Genomic DNA, 22,924 nt, shown 5'->3' on the forward strand with positions numbered 1-22,924 from the left:
GGAGGCCGCAACAGAGGGAGGCCCGCATACCACAAAAAAAAAAAAAAAAAAAAGGATAATCAAAAGGGGGAATTGGCTAACAAAGCTGAAAGTACAGCCAAAAAAATGAAAATGCTGCAAATGAAATTGGGTATGATTCGAAAATGGCTACAGCAAAGCAAAACAGGACAAGACCTAGGCCTGCATGAAGCTATGGTACAAACAACATTGGACAAGTTTGATCAATATTTTCTAAAAAGGTAAAGTTGCATCAACAACTTTTGGTTTAAATTGCACTAGGGACAGAAAGCTGCTTATGATTGAAATGGAGTGTTTACTTCTACCTTGGATTAAAGATTGTAATAAAAAAAATCCTCATCAATCTGGCTAGTGTTCAGGCCAAAGCACTAAAGTTATTACCAGTAAAGGCTGCTTTAATCCTTTCCGAAGTTGACATGAATTGATTAATATTAATTTACCTGGTGAAGCTACTAGCACAGATGAGGGTACTGCTGTAAAATTTGCACCAAGATACCAAGGCTTAGTTGAGGCAGGTGGTTATAATGATCATCAACCATTTGATGTTGAGGAGAGAGATCTCTTTTAAAAGGCAACTCCTTCAATAACTTACATGACAAAAGATGAAGGATCATGAAGTGGCCATAAAGGAGAGATTCTAGATATGCAGCCAGAGAAACTTCATCTTAGCGAGGATGAGCTGATCAACATAACTCAGGAAAGGTGTTGTGCAAAAAGGATGAAGATGTCTCAAAGGAAGTGATGCTGGCAAAAAACTTCACATTAAAGGACCCCCCAGAGATGTTTCACAAGATTGAAAGTGCAAAGGATAAAATGATGGAAGCTGATCCAAATTTAGAAAAGAGTATGACAATTTCCAAACCAAGGCATAGAAAAGATGCTTGTTCCATCTTGTAAATTATACTATGAGAAGAAGGCAAGCACTGTTTAAACTACTTCTTGGTAAGTTTTCCCCTCAAAAAAAAATAATAAAGCACTTTCATTCTCAATGTTCCTAATGTTTTAAATTGCAGCATACTAAGTAAATATCAGTTTTACATTTTCATCATTTCCCTATACATTTATACCCAAAGGTAAGAGAGTTTTTAACATTTTGACCAAAAAATGTTAAAGGTCATGGGATAATTGTAGTTTTCCCCATTGATTATTAAAGTCACTTTGCATGGTACAGCTTGCAACGGTCATTTTTATGGTCTCACCCTGCCATGAATGAAAGACTGCCTGTATCAGTAGATCTCTTCTCTGGGCCGTTCAGTTTCTCTGGAGAGCAAACTTCTAATCCCTTGCCTAGTGACTACTATATATCTAGCTGCTAACATGCTTGGAGCTATGTGACACAAGAGGTATTGGCGGTGGGGGGCGGTTTCCACCATTGGATATGTAGACTTTTGCGTAATCACACTATTTTCAAATGGTACCATGCTCTGTGCCTGATAACCCCCAAAGCAAAGTCTCTCTGGTTCAGTTTCTCTGTGGAATAAATCTCCTATCTCCTACCAAGATGGGGGAAGAGATTCGTGGTGGGCCAAGGGGGTGGGTAACTCTTTCTTACACGGGTTTTCAAGTAAACTCCTTCTTTTCACCTCTAGTCATTTCCCATCCTTTACTCACTAACTAGCACCTCCAATTCCTGAGCCTCTCTGGAATTCTGTAGGTGAATTGGCTTGCTTCTCATCAGCATCATCGTTTTCATGGGCTTGCTATGCAACCTTTTCAGCTCTGCTATCTCCTCCAATTTCTTTCCATCTTCAAAAAATGTGTGCATACTCTCTTATCCTCTGTGGTCTCCTTTTCTGCAATTTGTTCTCATGGGTTTATACTTGAATTTTTTTTTCTTTACTCCCATTTTGATGGGGCTTAATGAGGGAATAGGTAGATGTTCAATATGCTATGTTTAACTGGAATAATCTATTGTCATAAATTTATAGTGATCCCAGTCTGCCTTATTGTATTAACTTCTTTGGCAGTGCTTGGGTGCTTGGGTTAAAGAATCAAGAAACTAGATAATAGGGTTCATCCATAATTAGGCTTTTACCAGGCAGGTGCAGCAAAAATTGGAGGTACAAGAGAGTCTGAGGCAGTGGCAAAATGTTGAAATGATGAATTCTGTAAGCAGAATAAGAATGGAAGAAAAGAGAGCTTGATGGACTGATAAAATTAAGGGGTCAATATACTGAAGGTGCTGATTAGGTCAAAAGGGTCATAGTTGGAATATTTGAATAAGTAGTTAAGAAGAAGAGGAAGCTGTGATCATACAGTGGGGTGTTTGGGTTACTGATTTTAGAGATTGAACAGTCATGGGTGGCTGACGTGGTATAAAGGACAAGGTTATTGGAATGAGATACCAAAGAATGGAGAGGTCAGATGAATAAGTTGGCAACATGAGTGTTTCACAAGGGTCATCATAATTGAACTCTCTTAGCAGGTAGGCCTTTTGGAGAGCAAAAACGAGGAGGAGGTGGTGGAGGAGTAGGAAGAGAAAACTGTTTTGATTAGGATTAAGTTCAACTTCTAATGACAGAAAACTCAAAAATAGCCATGGTTTCAGCAGTATAGTTTCTCTCTCATGTGAGTGTCAGGCTTACGGTGGTTCTGTCCCATGATGTCCTCAAAGATCCAGGCTACTTCTAGCTCAGCGTTCTGCCATTCCTACAGTATGGCCCTTGTCTTCATGGTCCAAAGTGGACCTCCAACCATCACATCTGCATTCTACAGAGGCAGATGAAGGAAGGTTCAAAGAAGAGGCAAAATACATGAGCAGCTTTCTTTTTTTAAATTTTATTGAAATATAGTTGATTTATAATATGTTAATTTCTGCTGTACAGCAAAGTGACTCAGTTATATATATATATATATATATATATATATATATATATATATATCCCTTTTCGTATTCTTTTCCATGATGGTTTATCACAGGATATTGAATATAGTTCCCCATGCTATACATTGGGACGTTGTTCTCTATCCATCCTATATATAATAGTCTGCATCTGCTAATCCCAAACTCCCAATCCTTTCCTCCCCCACCCCCTCTCCCCCTTGGCAACCACAAGTCTGTTCTCTATGTCTGTGAATCTGTTTCTGTTTCATATATATGTTCATTTATGTCGTATTTTAGATTCCACATATAAGTGATATCACATGGCATTTGTCTTTCTATGTCTGACTTACTTCAGTTAGTATGATGATCTCTAGGTCCATCCATGTTGCTGCAAATGGCATTATCGCATTCTGTTTTATGGTGGAGTAGTATTCCATTGTATATATGTACCACATCTTCTTTATCCATTCATCTGGTGATGGACATTTAGGTTGATTCCATGTCTTGGCTATTGTAAATAGTGCTGTAAAGAACATTGGGGTGCATTTATCTTTTCTAATTATAGTTTTGTCTGGGTATATGCCCAGGAGTGGGATTGCTGGATCACATGTCAACTCTATTTTTAGTTTTTTGAGGAGCCTCCATACTGTTCTCCATAGTGGCTGCACCAATTTACATTCCCATTTACAGTGTAAGAGGGTATATGTTCATTTATGTCGTATTTTAGATTCCACATATAAGTGATATCACATGGCATTTGTCTTTCTATGTCTGACTTACTTCAGTTAGTATGATGATCTCTAGGTCCATCCATGTTGCTGCAAATGGCATTATCGCATTCTGTTTTATGGTGGAGTAGTATTCCATTGTATATATGTACCACATCTTCTTTATCCATTCATCTGGTGATGGACATTTAGGTTGATTCCATGTCTTGGCTATTGTAAATAGTGCTGTAAAGAACATTGGGGTGCATTTATCTTTTCTAATTATAGTTTTGTCTGGGTATATGCCCAGGAGTGGGATTGCTGGATCACATGTCAACTCTATTTTTAGTTTTTTGAGGAGCCTCCATACTGTTCTCCATAGTGGCTGCACCAATTTACATTCCCATTTACAGTGTAAGAGGGTTCCCTTTTCTCCACACCCTCTCCAACATTTATAACTTGTAGACTTTTTAATGATGGCCATTCTGACCGGTGTGAGGTGATACCTCATTGTACTTTTGATTTGCATTTCTCTAATAATTAGCAATGGTGAGCATCTTTTCATATGCCTATCGGCCATCTGTATGTCTTCTTTGGAGAAATGTCTATTAAGGTCTTCTGCCCATTTTTTGATTGGGTTGTTTTCTTTGGAGGAATGTCTATGAAGGTCTTCTGCCCATTTTTTGATTGGGTTGTTTGTTTGTTATTGAGTTGTATGAGCTGTTTGTATATTTTGGAAATTAAGGACATGGGCAGCTTTCTTAAAGAAGTTTCCTAGAAGATGACATTCGTCACTTAAGCTTATATCCCATTAGCCTGAACGTTACATACCACTGGCTCACACCCATGGCCACTTCTAGCTGGAAGTGAAGAAAGGAAGTTTTTTTTTTTTCTGGGAAGCCATGTACTCAGTTAAAATTTCTATCACTGTGGAAGAAAAGGAGAATGGATATGAGGGGCCAAGCAGCAGCCTTTGCCACAGCCCTGAAAATCAGATATGAGGGGAAAACTGAAACAAAGATTTAACTAGAGAGGAATATTCCCACCATTAAGTGATGTTCAAAATTAACCTTAAATTCTTTACGCTGCAATGTTGCCTCACTTTCCTTAAAAAAATTAAGTCCTTGGTATTTGTTAACAGACAAGTCAGCAGGAACTCAGAGATATACCAAATTAAATAATTATCTCTTTAGAGTTACCAAGGGGGTTGTGAACTTGCACTCTCTTAAATAATAATAAAGGCTACTGTGGGTAGCTAAAAATGGCCCCCAAAAGAGATCCACCTCCTAATCCCTGGAATCTGTGAATGCCACCTTATATGGCAAAAGGGGGGGGGGGTCGGGTGGTCTTGGCAGATGTGAGTAAATGAAGCATCTTGAAATGGGGAGATGTTTTGCTCCCCTCCTCGTCACCCCACTGGCGAGGAAGAGAGTCCCACTTTAGGATTCTGGGGATGGTCAAATACATGGCACCTGACACTGGACAGATGAGATGGACAGCAGTTATTAGTCACATATAGTCACAGTCCAGAGGAGGAGGACACCAAGTGCCATGCAGGGCCACACGGAGGTTGCACTCAGGAATAGAGTAAAGCAGAAGGGACTGTGGGAGGCTGGCAGGCTTTGTAGTAACAGAAGGGTGTGGTACCCTTTGGTTCCCAAGGGAGACTGTGATTGGTTTGTTTGAATAATTTCACAGGCGGTTAGGGAGGCAAAACCAGCTAGGTTGAGGGCTGGGCTGAGTGAGGTTCAGCTGATCCAGCTGATAGGGGGACTAACCAGTTGGGATTCTTTCCTGCTGGATGAGAGAAAGCAGTTAGGACTTTGAGGCCCCGTGAGTCTCAAAGATATCGAGGGAGCACATGAAATTCTAGGCCTTACACTACAGGAGGTTATTCTGCATTATCCAGGTAAAGTCTAAATGCAATCCTGTATATCCTTATAAGAGGGATATAGAAGGAGATTAAACACACAGACAGAAGAAGAGAAGGCAATGAGACCACAGAGGCAGAGATTGGGGTCATGCAGCTACAACCACAGAATTCTAGCAGCCACTAGAACCTGGAGGTGGCAGGGAATAGATTCTCCCCTAGAGTCCCCAGAGGGAGTGAGGCCCTGCTGACACCTTGATTTCAGCCCAGTGAAACTGATTTTAGACTCTGGCCTCCAGAACTGTGAGAGAATAAATTTCTGTGGTTTTAAGCCACCAAATTTGTGGTAATTTATTAAAGCAGTGCTATGGTCTGAATGTTTGTGTCCCCTTTAAATTCATATGTTGCAGTCCTAATGCCAACGTGATGGTATCAGGAGGTGGGGCCTATGGGAGGCACTTAAGTCATGAGGGTGGAGCCATCATGAATGGGATTAGTGCCCTTATAAAAAAGACCCCATAGAGCTCCCTTGCCACTTGTACCACGTTAGGACACAACCAGAAAAAGCCAGAGGGTGGGATTTCATCAGAACCCAACCAAGCTAGCGTTCTGATCTTGGATTTTCAGCCTCCAGAAGTATGATAAATGAATTTTTGTTGTTTATGAGCTACCCAGTGCATGCTGTTTTGTTATAGCAGCCGCAGGAAATTAATACAGCTACCAACCATTGAGTGTTTACTGTGTACCAGGGACTATGCTAAAGCCTTTATGTGCGTTATCTCATTTAATCCTCACAACAGCCCAAATAGGTAGATACTATTGTCAACCCTGTTTTACAGATAGAGAAACTAAGGTTTAGAAATGATCAATAACTTGCCCGATGTCACATACCACTCAGTGGTAGACTGAGGGTGCTGCACCAAACCTACATGGACCTAGAGTCTGTGCTCTTAACCATTATCCAATGTTATAATTAGAATATCCAGTTTTAGGACCTTGCGAAAGGCTCCCCAAGAGAATGGGAAACAGGATGGTGAAGTTTGGATGGTAGAGGAAGCCGAGGCATAGAAGCTACCAGAGAGTGGACAAATAACTCTCAGGGTGCACAGACTAGCAAAGCAACTATTGGTTTATTCATTCATGCATTCTACAAATATTTGAGTGTCTATTATGTGCTTGACACTCTGCTAGATGCTGTGGAGAGAGAGATGATCAACAACTGAACTTCTCCTTTCTGAACACTCTTACCTCCTCTGCCCCAGAGTGAACCACAAGCAGCTTTCACTGGCCAGAGACACTGTCCCAAACTCTCTGCTGAGGGCCAGCTTGAGCTTTCCTGATTCCGAAACCCAGCCATCCAACCCTCAAATCACTCAAGCCTCCCAGTCAAGGAAGGTCAGGATCAGGGTGAACCTCTCTGAAGTGCTTATCACTCTCTAGCATCTCCTTAATCTACGAATAACCCTAGGACTTCCTTGAACCTCTTTTTCACCTACTAGTCACAGAGGTCTTACACTCTAGGGCTCCTCCAGATTTGGAAGGAGGTTTTCTGAACTGAGTTTGCATTAAAGCTCTCTAATATCCAAGAAAGACAGAGGAACCATTAAGAGGCATGTGATGTTCTTCACTGCTTGCCCTGCAACACTGCTTTCTGAGCACCTATACTTCACCCCTTGCTGCCTTCACCCACATAGTCATTAGTTTCTGCTGATGAAACCAATAAAATTGGGATAGATGAATACAGCTATGTGTATGCATAAGCTTGGTCCATTTCCCAGTATGTAGACTGTCTTATGATAAAGCTTCCATGAATACATTGCATTGCAAAAGCAGGAACCGCATACACATTGACCTTTTATCATTTTAAAAGACCTTCCCTGAGGACTTTCTAAGCATAAATGCAATGGAAGGAGTCACAAAAGGAAAATACAGATAGACATGACAAAGTCAAAATCAAAAACTTATGTGCATTTAAAAAAAAACATAGACAGCTGGCAGGTAAGTAAATTGGTACAACTTTCATGGAGGGCAATCTAGTAATGTATTAAAAGTCTTTTAAATGTGCTTACTATGTCACCCAGGAATCCCACTGCTAAGAATTTATCCAAAGGAAACAAACAGGTATGGGCACAAAAATTTTGCTATGAGGATATTTATCAGTTTTAATTATAATAGCAAACAGTTTGAAGCAACACAGATGTCCAATAATAGAGAGTTGATACACTGATATGATGGAATACAGTACAGACATGGAAAATCATATCTTAAGGAATATTTTTTATAAGAAGTGTTATCTTTTAAAATTTATTTTATTTACTTATTTTTTGGGCCATGCCATGCAGCATGCGGGATCTTAGTTCCCTCATCAGGGATCGAACCTGTGCCCCCTGCATTGGAAGCATGGAGTCTTCACCACTGGACCGTCAGGGAAGTCCCAAGGAATATTTAATGTCATAGGAAATACTCAGATTATAATTAGGTAAAAAAAAGCAGGATATAAAAATGTACACACAGAATTTTTTTAATTAAAATAAGTATATGTACTCATTAATTAAACAAATATTTATTGAAGATCTAATGTGTGCTGGGTACATTGGCAGATTCTGGGGATATAGTGATGGGACAAACAGACACGGTCTTTGCCTTCATGGAGGAAACGAGACTAGAAGGAAATACACCAAAATCCAAATCCTTAAAGGTACCTGTCTCTGGGTGGGATTAAGGGTGATTTTAATGTTTCTCTTGATCCCTCTCTATATTTTCTATAATTATATAATGCTTTCATAATCAGAAAAAAAGTTATTTTTTAAAAGTCTTCCTTGGGCTTCCTTGGTGGCGCAGTGGTGGAGAGTCTGCCTGCCGATGCAGGGGACACGGGTTCGTGCCCCGGTCCGGGAGGATCCCACATGCCGCGGAGCGGCTGGGCCCGTGAGCCATGGCCGCTGAGCCTGCGCGTCCGGAGCCTGTGCTCCGCAACGGGAGAGGCCACAGCGGTGAGAGGCCCACGTACCGCGGAAAAAAAAAAAAAGGCTTCCTTCCAATTGAGTCCAGCTACTATGTCCTTGTGAAGCCTAATATATAAAAATATCTTATGTCTAAAGAACTCTTGACAGTTTGGATCACTTCCATGGCTGTCAGCTCTTTTGATCCTCACAACAATTTTGTGAAGATAGATATAGGGCAGGGATTGCCGTGGCCATTGTATGGATAAAGAGACTGAGGCAGAGAAAGCAAGTGATTATCCTAGAAAATAGAGTGTGTTTGGGCTAGAATCATAACTCTACATCAAGTTTCAGGGATCTTTTATCTCTGGTGTGTTTCCCTAAAGATTTTGTGAAGGATGGGGCCTCCCAGGGCTTTGCTCCGAATCCTTTTCCAGGCATTTCACCCACTGCCCAGGCCACATTGTCATTCCCTCTTTTTCTGAAGTGACTGGATACCATGGAATTCCAGATAAACAAGAGGAATTGCCAAATTATTTTACCTCTAGTGTCTCAAAACTTTAAAATCACGGAAGAGGAGGGACCTTGGAAAGCATTCCAACCTCCCATCCAAGTTGAGGAGATTTCTTGGAGGGTACCCCTGCTCCTGGTCTGACTTGTCCATCTCTCCCTGCCAGGTAGAGGTACCCTTTCTTTCCCACCTCTTTTGGGAAATCTACGAGGTGGCTGTTTGGTTGAACAAATGAATTAGACCTAATGTCTTCTGGCTGGTAATGGAGTCATGCCTGAATACCACACTTCCCATGATGTTTGTTTGCACTGTAACTAGGAACTCTGAAGGCACCAAACCGAAATGAACTGTGGGATTTCAAGCAGCGTGGCAGGCTAGCGAGGGAGCTATCTCTGGTCAAGATCGTATTTTGGCAGGTCTGCTAAAGATTTTAGAAAACCAAGGCAAGCTCTCTCCTCCCACTGCATATAAGATCAGCCCCATCCTCAGGGAGCTGGCTCTGCTGGAAGGGAGGACTGGGGATCCAGGCCCACAGCAGCTCACCCTTCTGGGGTTAGTGGGTGTAGCAAGGTACAGTGCCCACAGTCAGCCAGGAGGAAGCAAGGGAGCCTGATGAACAGGGAAAGGAAAGAGTTGCTAGTGGGAAGATTTCCAATCCTTCCGAGAGAAAAACAAATCCAATTCCTATTCGTTCACCTCCTAGTTCCTGCTTCCATGCCTCCTGGCTTCCTTGAGTCAACGGCAAATCTGAGCCCTTTGTTGTCACCTTCTTTGCCTTGGTTTTGGTCTCTACTTGAGTTTGCTGCAGCTGCTGCTGCAGACCACCTTCCATCCATCAGCACAGCTGGCTCCCAGTTTGCTGCAAGGGAAAATTGAGATTTTGTCACTCTGGTTCTGCTTCATTGCCTCCATTTCAGGGCTTGCCCCCTGAGACATGTAGCTCTTCCCTCCAAGCACACCTCTACCCCCAAGACTTCTCCCCAAACCTAAAGCTTTTTCCCGAAGCATTGTTTTCTATTAGAACCAAAGGCACTGAAACTTGGACTTAATTCAATGGTGGCTGTAGTGGTCACCTGCGTGGTGTGGTTTCCCATGGCATCAGGAAAAGATTTCCCATCCAGAAACACAATTCCCCAATTGCTTGTCAAGGCAATAATAATAATAATAACTAATACTCATAAACAATCAGATATGTGCCAGGCACTGTGCTAAGCAATTTACATGTGTAAATCATTTAATCCTCAAAAAAGTAATAAGCACCACTATTATCCTCATTGTACATTTTTTTTCAGTTCAAGATGGTGGGCTGAGCACAAACGTGTAAGTCCTCGCCCTCCAGAGACCTTATTAAAATAATATTACAGAAATTTTAAACTGCATAAACCCACCACAATAAAGAGAACAGGAGGGGAGCCGTCAGCGGATGAGAAATCTAAATAAATTTCTGAAGTCAGAAAGCACCTGGAAGAGTGCTAACTGATGAAGCAGAGTGGAGCAAACAATCAGCTTAAACTATGTGTGGAAGTGCTGCAGCTAAAGAGACAGCCCACCTACCTTGCAAACCTTAGCAAGGTTTCGCCTTGCTAAGACTGCAAGGATGACAAAGAGAGAGAGTGAGAAGGGAAGCTGACAACAGGGCCTCACAACTGAAGGTCTGTACAGTGCAGGGTTGACCCCCAAACTCCTACATGGGGACTGTCTGGCAGCCCAATATTTACTTGCCAGCCTAAAAACAAAGGGTTTCTTCTTTACAGAAACTGAACAAAGTATTTAGGCAGAATTAGGACAGCTAGCTGGGTGTTAGTGCCTCAGACTTAGGCCTTCTGCAGTTTGGTATCTGGACCTTTCTCCCCCACCACCATCCCCCCATCAAAGATTCATAACCAGCTCCTCTCCCATCATCCTTAAGCAAAATCTGCCCATTGACAAGGTCTGCTCATGCACCCAGCTCCCAGTCAGACTCTCGACTGCCTCATTTCAAAAGATGAATGGGGTGGGGCGGGGGGCACAAGGGAGGGATACATTGGAAGATTGGGACTGACATATACACACTACTATACATAAAAGAGAGAACTAATATGGACCTACTGTATAGCACAGGGGACTCTACTCACTACTCTGTAATGGCCTATATGGGAAAAGAATCTAAAAAAGAGTGGATATATGCATATGTATAACTGACTCACTTTGCTGTACACCTGAAACTAACACAACATTGTAAATTAACTCTACTCCTTTAAAGAGCTCACCTGATTAAGTCAGGCCCACCCAGGATAATCTCCCTTTTGAATAACTAAAAATAAATTGATTGGGGACTTGAATTACATCAGCAAAATCCCTTCACCTTTGACATATAACCTAATCATTGGAGTAACATCCCATCATATTCATAGGCCCACCCACACTCAAAGGGAGGGGATTATACAGGGCGTGTACACTAGGGGGCAGGAATCTTGAGGGTCATCTTAGAATTCTGCCTACTACAGAAGATTGGAAGATGAAGATAAGGAAATCTCCCACAATGAAGAAAAAAGGTGAGAAATAAAGGAGGAAAGAAAAACAATAAAGAAGAAAAATTCAAGGGGACTTCCCTGGTGGCACAGTGGATAAGACTCCTCGCTCCCAATGCAGGGGGCCCAGGTTCAATCCCTAGTCAGGGAACTAGATCCCACATGCATACCGCAAATAAGAGTTCACATGCCACGACTAAGGAGCCCACCTGCCACAACTAAGACCCGGTGTAACCAAAAAAATAAATAAATAATAAAAACAACAAATAAGAAAAATTCAAGAGGTTCAGTGTCTAACATTTAACTGTTAGAAATTCCGAAAAGAAGGAAAACGAAAATTATCAAAGGAGTACTATGATCAAATTTCCCAACGTTGATGGAAGACATGCGTTTTCTAATTAAAAAGCCAACTGAATGTAATGTAGAATTATGGTTGACCCTTGAACAACACGGGTTTGAACTGCCCAGGTCCACTTATTTTTTTTCAGTAAGTACTATAGTACTACAGGAACGACCGAGGATATGGAGGGTCGAATGTAAAGACATGCAAATTTTCAACAGTGAAGAGGGTTGGTGCCCCTAACTCCTGCGTCATTCAAGTGTCAACTGTAATTTTTTCAAAGCTACAGTTCCCAGCCATGTACAAGGCTTATATACTGAATCCTAGAAAATGCTTATGAAAGAAATCAAACCTAAGTAAATGGGGAGACATACCTGTTCATGGACTGGAAAACTCAACATGGTTAAAATATCAGTTCACCAAATTGATCAATAGCTTTAATGTAATGTCTATCAAAACCCCCAGAGGTTTCTTGTAGCTATAGATAAGATTATTCTAAAATTAATATGGAAAGGGAGAGGAATTAGAAAAGTCAAGACAATATATGAAAAAAAGAATAAAATTAGAGGAATCACACTGATTTTAAGATTTATATAAAGTTAAGTAATCAAGACAATGTGGTATATTGGTGAAGGGGTAGGCACATAGATTAATGGGACAGAAGAGAGTCCAGACAGAGACCTATAAAAAGAGACAAAGGCAAAAAAATGAAAAAAATATTTTAAAAAGAGAGAGACAAGGGTGCAAAGGCAATTCAATGGAGAAAACATAGTCTTCAACAAATAATGCTGAAACAATTAGAAATTTGTATGTTAAATAAAGAACCTTGATCTAAATCTCACACTTAATATAAAAATGAATTAAAATGAATATTCAATCTAAATGTTAAAACCTAAGACTATAAATTTTTTAGAAGACATAAGAGAAAAATCTTCATGATCTTGGGTTAGGAAAATAGTTTTCAGACATGGTTCCAAAAGCTTGATCCACAAAAGAAAATAATTGATAAAGTGGACTTCATCAAAATGTAAAACTTTTGCTCTGTGAAGAGAATGAAAAGACAGCCTAAAAACTGGGAGAAAATATTTGCAAATCACATATCTGACAAAGGACTTGTATCCAGAATATATAAAGAACTCTTACAACTCAATAATAAGATTTATTGAAACAAACAAGTTTTTAAAAATGAGCAAAAGATTTGAAGTGCCACTTTACAAATGAAGATATAAAAATGGCTCATAAACACATTAAAATGGTCATTCAGGAAATGAGAATTAAAACTTGTATGGTCAGACCACCCAAGATGGCTCTTCCCTTGCTCTCTGTACATCCCCTGCTCTACCATCCCTGCTCTACCTATGCCCTACTCACATGACTGACCTTCCCTCTAAATCATAGAGCCTAATCAGTAAATGCCTACGTGCTTGCCCCTGGCTCCAGCTAATGATTGTTCTAATCTTTAGATCAGAACATCTCCACCATGATAGTTTACCAAGGGGCAGTAAGGGATGTGCTCCTCTGCTGGTTTCCCAGGTAACTGATGAGCCAACCTGATGTCAATTCCCTCTATAATTGGTAACCTCCCCCCTCCCCCACCCCCCAGCAAAGACTGCTGCCATGTCCTGCCCACCATTTGCACACTTGGTGGGGTGTCACTTCAGACGCATAAGGTCCCCCATTCATTAAACCCTTGATGTCTCTGTCACTGACTCTGGGCTCTTTCTTCAGTCTTGAAGCTGGGCAAGTACAGGGCTTGCAAGCCTGCGGGATACAGCCCAAGAAAACTGCATGCAACAATGTACCTCTACACAGCCACTAGAAGTTAAAATTAAAAGGAATATCAATACCAAGTTTTCACAAGAATGTCAAACAACTGGAAGTCTGATTGTTGGTGGGATTTTAAAATGGTACAACCACTTTGGAAAGCATTTGGGTAGTGTCTTATAAAGTTGAGCATATACCTACCATATGAGTCATTCCACTCCTAGAGAGAGAGGAGGACATATGTCCACACAAAAACTTGTTCCCAAATGTTCTTAGAGGCTATATTTACAATTGTCAAAGATTGGAAATAACTCAAATGCCCAGTAAAAGCAAATAGATAAACAAATTTTGGTATAGCCATACCGTGGAGTACTACTCAGCAGTAAAAAAGAATTGACTATTGATTCTCTCAATAACACGGATGAATCTCACAAATATGGTATGCGAAAGAAATCAGACACAAAAACTATAAATACTGCATGATTCCAGTTATAGAAAATTCTAATCTGTAGTGGCAGAAAGCAGGGCAGTGGTTGCCTAGGGATGGGAAGAATGAATTACAAAGGGGCCCAGGGAAACTTTTGGGGATGTTGCATATGTTCAATATCTTCATTGTGGTGATTGTTTCACAAATATATACATATGTCAAAACTTAGCAATTGTACACTTTCAACATGTGCAATTTATTGTAGGTCACTTATTCCTCAATAGAGCTGTTTTTAAAGACTGTAAAAATTATACTAACTTAATTGAACAAAGATCACACATGAAGGATACATATGTATGATTCCATTATATGAAGTTGGAAACCACAAAAATGTTTTATTTTACTTTTTTATTATTTTTAAGAATCTGGTCTCTTTGTATTTTTTTTCTTTTTATTTATTTATTTATTTATCTATTTTTAATTTGGTTGCATGGCTTGCGGGATCTTAGTTCCCCGACCAGGGATTGAACCCATGCCCTCAGCAGTGAAAGCACAGAGTTCTAACCACTGGACCGCTAGGGAATTCCTTGTTTTAATTTAATTTGAAATCAGAAGGAAAAGTGAGCTTTTAGGTCAAAGGAAAGGCTTTAATATATAAGATGAATGTATTTATCTTTATACTAATACAAAACATCATTTTTGACCGTTTCTTTTATGAAGAAAGGGCCCATGAAAATCATAATACCTCCTTGTCTGCGGTGAATTATATTTTTAAAGTCACAATAATGTAAACAGTATTTATTAGTTGTCAACTTTTAGAATCAACCGATAAATAAAGCATGGTACATATAATCACAGCTATAGAAGAGTATGTAAGTGTTATCAACCTTGACAATGTAAAAGTAATTACACATTTGACAGAAACTAGAGGTAGAAGGGGGAAAGAGGTGGAGGGCAGGGTACAGACTTAAACAGTTCTATCTGATAAAAGTGGGGAGTCAAGAGAGGCAGTCTATAGTTGATGGAACAATACATAAGGGTTTATGTACATTATTTAATGTTACAACTGTACTTAGTAATAGAACTACAGTACTATATACCTACATTGGGAGGCGTGGAGAATGAAAGTGCGTGTACTGTTGACCACTGCACACTCATCTATCATAGGAGAAATACAATAGATGAATGTTTCAAGTTGATAAATCAAGAAAAGAGGACAGAAGCATATTATCTAGAGAAATAAAGGTCAATCCGCAAAAGAATTCAAAGAGAAAGGTTAAAAGTAGCAGCCTCGTGGAACTGAAGGTTGAGGAGAGAGGATGAAAGGATGCTGTTTGTTATACTCGAAGTTGTTCTATAGTGTTTGTGTGGTTTTTTTAACCAGATGCGTGTGTCATTTTGATAAAAATGAAGTCAACTTCTCTTGCCCCTGTTATTCTCTGCTTGAGCACTGATCCCAACTTGTAACTACTTTAGTTATGTGTGTGATGACTCAGTTATTGTCTTTCTTCCCGTTAGACTGTAAGCTCCATGAGGACACGAAAAGTCTGTCTCTTTTACCACAGTGCCTGGCACAGAATGTGACCCGGGAGTCAGGGTTGTACCACACATACCATGCTGGGAACTCCTCATTCAAAGGTCTGTCCAAACTTCCCCTTTAGGACAAACTGGCAGTTGAGATAGAAAATGCCCTGGGGGAATTCCTTGGCGGTCCAGTGGTTAGGGCTCCACGCTTCTACTGCAGAAGGCATGGGTTCGATCCCTGGTAGGGAAACTAAGATCCCGCCTGCACCGCATGGCCAAAGAAAGAAAGAAAGAAAAGAAAATGCCCTGTTGTGGAAAGGCAATGCCCCCGCAAGGAGCAAGAGCAAGGATGGGCATTAGATGAGAAAGGGTCTACAGCCAAATAATACCCCAGAAAGGGCTGGAAACCTTTCCTAGTGGGGGTGTGAGCTGAGGAAAATCAGGTATGTCCTTATCCCTCCAGCACTGAAATCCTGAGAGAGTGGCATGGACATATATACACTACCAAACGAAGGGTGGATAGCTAGTGGGAAGCAGCCGCATAACACAGGGAGATCAGCTGGGTGGTTTGTGACCACCTAGAGGGGTGGGATAGGGAGGGTGGGAATAAATAAATAAATAAAAGAACATCAAAGAGTGCCTTGAAGGGGAAAAGAAATTCTAAACGGACCTCCTGCAGGTAGAGTAAGGAAGGGGGAAGAGCAGAGACACCTCTTAGGCTAGGTGAGATGAGCCTCCAGCATTTTGACACCAGCTGGGAGATGGCCACCTTTCAGTTGGCCTGGGCTTGTGCCTGCTGGTAAGCAGCGGCAGGTCCATAGGATGCAGTTGATTTGGCGGTCCTCCCCGACAGCTCTGAAGAGGAATCTGGAAACTGCTTGGTGGCTGAGCCGTAGATTATCTGGGGGTCAGAACAAGAGAGGCTGGAGTGGGGAGCAAGGGAAACAAGCTGTCATAATCTCACAGAGCCACTTCCCTAAGAACCTGGGGGATGCCGGGGCAATGGTTTGGGCAAACCTGCTCATTTCCTGATTAGGTGACTAAAGGTGACCTGTGAGGCCTCTCCCTCCTGACCTCAGCCCCACGCCTGACCACTGCAAAGTCATGGGTACGGAGATTTTTTTTATATACATTTTTTTAATTTTTGGCTGTGCTGGGTCTTTGTTGCTGCACGCAGGCTCTCTCTAGTTGCTGCGAGCGGGGGCTACTTATCATTTTGGTGCGCGGGCTGCTCATTGCGGTGGCTTCTCTTGTTGCGGAGCACAGGCTTTAGGCACTCGGGCTTCAGTAGTTGTGGCACGTGGGCTCAGTAGTTGTGGCTCACGGGCTCCAGAGCGCAGGCTCAGTAGTTGTGGCGCACGGGCTTAGTTGCTCCTAGGCATGTGGAATCTTCCCCGACCAGGGCTCGAACCCGTGTCCCCTGCATTGTCAGGCAGGCTCTTAACCACTGTGCCACCAGGGAAGTCCCTACGGAGATTTTTGAGGTTTAGACAACCCCTCAGACCCCCCCGTGGGCTGACGGGGTTTTCCTGGAGAAAATGTTCTTATAATGAGGGGAACCCGGGAACTCCCCTGGCCGTCCAGTGGTTAGGACTCCATGCTTCCACTCCAGGGGGCCCAGGTTGAATCCCGGGTTGGGGAACTAAGATCCTGCAAGCCATGCGGCATGGCCAAAAAATATAAAAATTAAAACCTAAAAAAAAAAGAATGAGGAGAAAGCCCGTGTGCAGCAACGAAGACCCAATGCAGCCATAAATAAATAAATAAATACATAAATTGTAACAAATTCAATAAAGACTTTATAAATGGTCCACATCAAAAAAATCTTTAAAAAAATAAAGAAAATCAGATACCTCCAAAAAAAAAAAAAGTGAGGGGAACCCAGAAGAGGCCAGCATGGAAAAAGGCCAGTGAAAAATCTGGGGTGGGAGGCAAGATGGCTCCCAGGGAGAAGGTTCCTGGTCAGCAGTCCTAGAGACATTTCCCCCTTTCCAGGGAGGCAGCAAATGGTTTCAGGGTTTCAGCTTTGTCTACCAGGTTCCTGGAACCTCCCTCTGGTCAGGTTCCCCCGGGGTTGGGTGAGTTTGAAGATATTCAGTAGGCACTGTGGTCACTCTCCTCCTAGAATAAGTCAAAGACAGGAGTTTATTTGATCCATTTTGAACTACTGCTGAATGTAGCTCTGTCTGCGGCTCCTCCTCAGGAGACAACTGACAGGTTCATTCAGGTGACGGAGGATGGGGTGTTGTAAGGAGAGAGATGAATACTGAGGCCATTTCTCATAAGTGGGGAGGGCTTGGCATATAAAGCACAAAAAAATGCCCCCCCCCGTGCTGGGCATGGTTCTCAGGGCCCAGGGCAAAGGCAGGACATCATGTTCCTGCTCTCAGTGATTGCAAAAGCTGGTGGCGGCACACAGCTTGCTGCCGGGCTGGCAGCTGGCACTGTCCTTGCTACCACCCCCAGGGACCCAGGAGTCTCAGGCCTCAGAACGCAGCTACTACACTCCGGGCGCTGAGTATTGTATAGGGATTGAGAGCCGAACTGCTTTCTTCCTGATGTCTAACTGGTTTCTTCCCAGCTCCTGCACCTGGCTTGGCTTCCTTTTCTCCGAGTTACTCACTAAATACCCAAATGGAACTGCACATTCAATATCTTCCTCTCCTGTCTCTGGAGGCAGGACAGTCGTTAAGGACACACGCTCTGGAGTCAGATCACCAGGGTTTGCAGCCCAACTCTGCCAATGGCCAGCTGTGCGGCCTTGCACAGTTTACTTACCTTTTTTGGTGCCAGGTTTTCATCTCTAAAATGAGAATGACAACAGTCCTTAACTTGTACAATTGTGAGGATTCAGTGAGACAGGTAACGGGCCTGGCGCCTAGTTAGGGTTCAGTATGTTAGCTATTATTATATGGAATGAAAAGTCCTTTATTTCCTCTCACATTCACTTGCTCTTCTAGCTTCAGATACCTGCTCTTCCTTTCCCCAACTGCACTCTTCTCCAGTCATTGCGAGCCTTTCAGTGCTACATTTTCTTAAAGAAGAGATTTCCCTTGGATCCTTTCCATCTCCTGTAGACCCTAGCACCGGATAATCATTGGCAACCAGAATTGGAAAGACCTTTTATAAATCATCTAGTTTAATTTGTTCTTTTTGCACATGTCAAAAGTCAGAGCCATAAAGATAAAGTGACTTAATAAAGATCACGCTGAACTAGAACCCCAACTAGCCCTACAGATATTAGCAACGTCAGATGCCAAGGTCCAACCCACATTTAATTCTAGTAGATTCAACGTATACCTGCTAAGGATCTGCTATGTACGTGTGTGTGTATGGTAATAGGTCAGGCACTGAGAGGGTTATAAAATTGTTTCAAGTCACCTGTCCTGCTGGAAAAGTTGGATCTCGGGAGGTTGTGAGGCACTGTATGTCTTAGGAAACCAGGGTCTCCATTCCTTTGCTTTATATACAGATATGGATCTATAAATAGATCTTGATCTAGATCTAGTTTTATGTATATATTATTTTGTATATAGTTTTGCATATGTATTGTACATATGTGAATATATAAATATACATATAAGTATATATGATTGAATTTAGATTCACCTGAGAAATTTAGTGAATTCTCCCGCCATCTTTTTTTTTTTAAGCTGCTCCACGGGGCATGTGGGATCTTAGTTCCCCAACCAAGCATAGAACCTGTGCCCCCTTCAGTGGAAGCATGGAGCCTTAGCCACTGGACCGCCAGAGAAGTCCCTCCCCCCCCATCTTTTTAAATACCATCCTTCTTCCCTGGTACAGTGGGCATATCTATGCCAAATGATGGGGTTTGTATACACTCATAAATGGAACTACAGTAGAATTGCTCTTGGGGACAGGTCCCTCTGTAAAGCGGGATGATAATAATTCCTGACCTCACAGTGTTGTTGTGAGAATTAAATGATCTAATACGTGTCAAGCATCTGGGACAGTATTTGCCACATAGTAAGCATCAATAAAAGTTTGTTGTTGTTATTTCATCTGACTGTCTACTTGGCATCTTCTCTTGGGTGTCTTATAGGCATCTCAGACTTAACACAGCCAAGACAGAACTCTTGATTTCTACCCGCAACATCACTCTTCCCCCACTTTCCATCATCTTTAGTACATAGGCCCCAATAATCATCCAGTTGCTCAGGGAAAATCCAAGTGTCATCCTTTTACCTCATCTCTTATACCCAGTCCTTCAATACAGCTTGTCAAACTCCCAAATATATCCAGAATCTATCTACTTCTGTCTCTTTCCACTGCGGCCATCTTAGTCCAAGCCAGCATCATCTCTCACCTGGATCGACCCTTCACACATATGCCAACGATCTATTTAAAGTAGTTTTTCAGACCATGTCACTCTCCTGCTTAAAACTGTTTAATGGCTTTCTATTGGATTTAGACTAGAATCCAAACCCTCACCATGGCCTGTAAGGCCCTCCAGGATCTGGCCTCTGTCTCTCTCCAAACTCATCTCCACATTCACTGGCCTTCTTTAGGTTCTTAGTTCACACTAAGCTAGTTCAAACCTCAGGGCCTTTGCACTAGCTGTCCCTTCTACCTAGAATGTCTTTATCCCCAGATCCTCATATGATTGGCTCCTTTTATCATTCAGAATTCAGGTTAATTGTCACAATGTTACTTCCTCTGAGAAGCATTTCTCCACTACTTAATCCAAAGTGGCTTCCCCCTGGGAATTCCCTGGTGGTCCAGTGGTTAGGACTCTGTGCTTTCACTGCTGAGGGTACAGGTTCAACCCCTGGTCGGGGAACTGAGATCCCACAAGCCACGCAGCACAGCTAAATAAATAAATAAAGTGGTTTTCCCCCATCACTGTTTCATTTTCTTCATATCTGAAAATATCTTATTTGTTCATTTGTTGACTAGATTTTGTCTCTCCCTCCCTTCTAGAATGTTAGCCCCATGAGAGCAGGAACCTCATCTGTCTTATTCGCTATGTATCCTCAAGTGCCTAGGAACATCACAAGGTTAAGGAATTTATGTTTAAAAGGATTGCTTTTAAAAATTGCGATAAAATACACATAACATTTACCACTTTAGTCATGTTTAGGTTTACAGTTCAGTGGCATTAAGTACATTCACATTGTGGTGCAACCATCGTCACCATCCATCTCCAGAACATCCGTTACCTCACTTAAATATCCTAGCAATTCTGTGAGGTAAGTATTATTATTATTATAATTTATAGATGAGGGAAAGGAGGCACGGAGAGATTAAGCAACTTACCCAAATTCCCAAAGCTAAAAAGTGACAGAGCTGGGATTTGAACCCAGGCAGTCTGCTTTAGAGCCTGTGCTCTCATCCACTGGCTTTCTGTACTAGATAAGTAAAGAAGATTCAGGGCAAGGCATGGGGCACATTGTGGCTGTTAAGACCCTGATGAAAAAAGAAAGTCACAGTTAGTAGCTTCAAAGCATGCCTTGAGAGTATAGAGAAAGTAGTGAAAGGGTGGCCCTTTTTTTTTTAAAGAATAATTCTTTTTCGTGTTTTTTGTTTGTTTGGGGTTTTTTTGCTGCATTGGGTTTTCGTTGCTGCGTGGGCTTTCTCTAGTTGCAGCGAGCGGGAGCTACTCTTCGTTGCGGTGCGCGGGGCTTCTCATTGCAGTGGCTTCTCTTGTTGCGGCTCACGGGCTCTAGAGCACAGGTTCAGTTGTGGCGCACGGGCTTAGTTGCTCCGCGGCATGTGGTATCTTCCCGGACCAGGGCTCGAACCCGTGTCCCCTGCATTGGCAGGCAGATTCTTAACCACTGTGCCACCAGGGAAGCCCCAGGGTAGCCCTTTTTAAGATGCTGGCTCCTCAAAGGCAGTTTTATTTGTCATGGCAGAATAGAGTGGTGGTGAAGTTCATGGGCTTTGGCATCAGATAGATGCCAAAGATAGACGTGGGCTTGAGTTCCAATGCTGCCATTTACTAACTAGTAAGTTATTTCACTTGTCTGTGCCTCTGTTTCCTCACCTATGGTCAAGGATACAAGCATTTACCTCATAGAAATGTTTTGAGGATTTAATGAGACCGTTGATGTAACCTGCATGGCACCATGCCTGGCACGTGGTAAAGGCTCAGTAAACATAGGCTCTTGCTCCCCAACCAATGAATGCTGCACACCCCTCCCCCAACTAACCCACTCTTTTGATTCAAGAGATCTCCCAGGCCAGGCTGAAGTAGTTGCACTTGAATAACTTCCTGGGCCATCAAGGTGACTAAAAGTGATCCCTCCCAGAACAGAGAAAGGTTCTTCCTTCAGCTAAGGACACATTTCCACTGCCTCACTTTGAGCCCCAGGAAATAATGCATTTCTGACATTCTTAGAACAATCACCTTTTCCCAGCTTCCAGCTACTCAGGGTTCAGGAACTCAGAGCATCTTGCTAGGCAATCACAATTGTTTTTAATCATAAAAAGGACATTTACATGCCTTTTTTTTAGTAAAGTTTAATCTCAGGGAACAGGAAGTGAAATCAATGTTTATTTGGCTCAACAGCAGACACTGAGCCACCAGCGGAGGGAACGTTTGTATGAAAGACCAACTTCCCCGACTTCCCAGTTTTTTTCTTCGCTACCTCTGGATTGATTAATTTCACAGAAACTGAAGAGGGTCCAAGGAAGGACCACCAAAATGATTAATAAAAGGCAGAAGCTACTGAATGGTGCTAGGAGCTTCCAGTGAAGGGCAAGAAAAGGGGATGGGGAGGGAGAGGCCCTGAAGGCTGAAAACAAAGCAGCCACCGGAGACTACAGAGCTGCAGGCAGCCTGAACCCAGCTACCCCCCTGGCCCAGTATCGGGCACTTTGGGAGATCAAAAGGAGCTCAAGGCTAGGCCTTTGCCCACAAAGGTAGGGAGACTGGGCTATGCCCGCAAAAGGACAAATTACAGTCCAAGCTGAAAATACAAGTGCTGCAACAAGACACTCACTCTCTGATATATGCCAAATGGCTGGTGCAGTGAGAAAGGCTCAGCACTCTGAGGAGGATGGGACCTCCACAGGTGATGGGGCCGGAGCCTAGGGGAGGGACACGATGTGGCCGGGCAGAGAAGAGGGAGAGCAACGTAGGCCAGAGAAAGTGCAAGATCAAAATGCAGGAGGCAGGGTAGAAGCAAGGAAGAGCGAGGAGCCATGCCTGGTGGAGTGAGCACTTCTTGGTATGGACTAAGCGGGAGATGGGCGCTAGCAGAGGAGTTTGCATTTTATGCTACAGGCGGCTAAGCAGGGGGGTGTCTTGCCACCAGCCCTGCTTTGGCAAGATGGCTTTATTGAGGCATGGTGGATCGGAGGTGGAGACAGAGAGACCAAGGCTAACAGCACAGCCCTGAAGAAACCTCCTGCAGCTGCAGCCACTGAAAATGTGCTCAAGCGCAGAGAGGGGCCAGGCCTCAGTTGACAAAGCAGCTGGAGCCCAAGCATCTCTCCAAAAGATGCAGTCTAGCCTCCACACC

Source organism: Physeter macrocephalus, chromosome 21 (genome assembly GCF_002837175.3).
Source record: "Physeter macrocephalus isolate SW-GA chromosome 21, ASM283717v5, whole genome shotgun sequence".
Classification (NCBI taxonomy): domain Eukaryota; kingdom Metazoa; phylum Chordata; class Mammalia; order Artiodactyla; family Physeteridae; genus Physeter; species Physeter macrocephalus.